The sequence below is a fragment of the Corvus brachyrhynchos genome, unplaced genomic scaffold (assembly GCF_000691975.1).
Source record: "Corvus brachyrhynchos isolate BGI_N302 unplaced genomic scaffold, ASM69197v1 scaffold830, whole genome shotgun sequence".
In the NCBI taxonomy this organism is placed as follows: domain Eukaryota; kingdom Metazoa; phylum Chordata; class Aves; order Passeriformes; family Corvidae; genus Corvus; species Corvus brachyrhynchos.
This window is the reverse complement of record NW_008235721.1, coordinates 42,505-45,510: the sequence shown is the minus strand read 5'-3', so window position 1 is coordinate 45,510 and position 3,006 is coordinate 42,505.

Genomic DNA, 3,006 nt, shown 5'->3' with positions numbered 1-3,006 from the left:
TATTGTATTGTATTTTATTATTTTAAAATTTATTTTATTTTTATTTGCTTTTAAAATTTCTTTTAAAATGTCTTTTATTTATTCCTATTTATTTTAATTTTTTAAATTTTATTTTATTCCATTTTTATTTTATTTTATTTTCTTCTATTTAAAAAAAAATTATTTAATTTTATTTTTTAAAAATTTTTATTTCATTTTATTTTTTTAAATAATTTTACTTCACTTTATTTGATTTGATTTATTTATTCATCTCCTTGATTTCATTTCCCTTTATTTTATAGGGTTTTATTTTCGATTTCCATTTCCTGCTTTGCTTTATTCACCTTTTCACTCCATTCAATTCCATTCCTGCCCCCTCCAGCACTTCCCACATCCCTTATCCCGAAAAAACCCAAATCAACCCCAAAATCCCCTTCAATCCCCTCGTTTCTCCAGGAAAAAGGGGCGCGAGGAGCCGGAATTCTCCAAAAAATTCTGGATTTTCCTTCGCCTCGAGCGAGAATTGTTGGATTTCAAACCCAAAAAAACCCAAATAAAAGGGAATTTATTGCCCGGGAACAAATTCCTGCTCAGCCATACAGCAGGATCCTCCCAGGCCAAATTCCAGGGGATCCATCCGGGCCTGGAGCCGTTTCCTGCTTTTTTTTCCCAGGAGCTGCCGGAATTGGGCAGGGAAGGGGGAGGAAAAGCCAAATATTTCCATAGGAATGGGGCCCATCCCGGCCCCTTCCAGCGGCAAAATCCAGCCGGGAAGGAACTCGGGGGATCCAGAGGGTTTGGGATTTTCTACGGGATGAAAATTCCCATTTTTTCATGGAAAAGTTGCTTTTAAAACACTTAAATTATTTTATTGTATTGTATTGTATTTTATTATTTTAAAATTTATTTTATTTTTATTTGCTTTTAAAATTTCTTTTAAAATGTCTTTTATTTATTCCTATTTATTTTAATTTTTTAAATTTTATTTTATTCCATTTTTATTTTATTTTATTTTCTTCTATTTAAAAAAAAATTATTTAATTTTATTTTTTAAAAATTTTTATTTCATTTTATTTTTTTAAATAATTTTACTTCACTTTATTTGATTTGATTTATTTATTCATCTCCTTGATTTCATTTCCCTTTATTTTATAGGGTTTTATTTTCGATTTCCATTTCCTGCTTTGCTTTATTCACCTTTTCACTCCATTCAATTCCATTCCTGCCCCCTCCAGCACTTCCCACATCCCTTATCCCGAAAAAACCCAAATCAACCCCAAAATCCCCTTCAATCCCCTCGTTTCTTCAGGAAAAAGGGGCGCGAGGAGCCGGAATTCTCCAAAAAATTCTGGATTTTCCTTCGCCTCGAGCGAGAATTGTTGGATTTCAAACCCAAAAAAACCCAAATAAAAGGGAATTTATTGCCCGGGAACAAATTCCTGCTCAGCCATAAAAATTCCATTAAAATTCCATTAAAATTCCATTAAAATTCCATTAAAATTCCATAATTATTTCTGGGATTCAGGCGCGGATTTCACTCCCTGGATTCCGAATTAATGAGGAAAAAAACCCCAAAACCAATCCAAATTCAATACGTGACCAAAAAATTGGGGATTTTCCCAGCTGCCCCCAAAATCCTGGGAAAAATCCGGAGCCGAGGGGGATTTTTTGGGATTTCCCCCCATTCTGGGGCTTTTAATGGGAACTAAAATTGGATTTGGGGGGATTTTTTGGGATTCGGGATTGGGTTTTGGCACCTTCGCGTCCGAAACTTCTTTGAACTCGTGGCCAAGCCCGGCCTAATTAAACCCGAGCTCATCTCGGGGCAATTAAGAGCGGCTGTAAGCCGAGTTTAATGAGGAAAACGGAGGTGGGAAGTCCAAATTCTCATTTTTTTCTCAAAAATACGGGTTTTTTTCGGAGCCGAATTTGGGGGCTTTGCACCCAAACCCAGGCGGGAAGAGCAGAAGGAAAAATAGAATTAAAATTGGAGTAAAAACCCCGAAGTCAGGAGGAAAAAAACCCCAAATCAGGAGTGAAACCCCCCAAAATAAGGACTAAAAAACCCCAAAAATAAACCCCAAAAATGCCCCGAAGCCAAGGCTGGAGTTCCAGGCCGGAATTTCCCCACCTGGAAAGGATTTCCCCCCCAAAACCGCCCCAAATCCCAAATAAATCCAATGAAAATCCAATTTTCCCCCTGGCAGCAGCGCTTGGGGCCTGGGAAGAGCAGAAAAATTCCAAATAAATCCCAACCATTCCAATTAAAAGGGATGGAATTCCCTCTTCCCGCGGCCGCGCTCCATCCTTGGGTGAATTCCAGGAGAAATCCAAATTTTTTCCCCTCCTGTGCTTAATTTGAGCCTTTCCCCCCTTTTTTATCCCTAAAAAGCAGCTCGTAAATATCCAATAAACCCCGAGCGGGGCTAATTAGCGGCGTTAATCAACAGCCGGGACCCTCCCCAAAAAAACTGGGAATAATTTGGATTTTAAGAGAATTTATTCCAGCGGGAACCTCGCGGGTAAATCCCGAGGAAACGAGGGGGAAAATCGGGAACAAACGGGAAAAAATTGGGGGAAATCGCTTTTTTTGCTGGCTGGCTGGGGCGCGAGGAGCCCCGGCGAGATTTTAATTAGCGAGGGGATAAATAAATGAATTAATGAACCTCGTTTAAAGGAGATGGATGAAGGCCCGGCCTCGTTAACGAAAGCAAGAGGAAAATGAGGAATGAAAGAGGAAAAAGCGCTGCGGGAAAACGGCCGCGATTTCCCCTCCTTGGGTGGGAGCTGGAAGAATTCCCTTTTCCCCCTTTTTATTCCCTTTTCCCCCTTTTTATTCCCCTTTTCCCCCTTTTTATTCCCTTTTCCCCCTTTTTATTCCCCTTTTCCCCCTTTTTATTCCCCTTTTTTCCCCTTTTTATTCCCCTTTTTATTCCCCTTTTTCCCCTTTTTATTCCCCTTTTTCCCCTTTTTTTTCCCTTTTTTCCCCTTTTTTCCCCTTTTTTATTCCCTTTTCTTCCTCTTTTT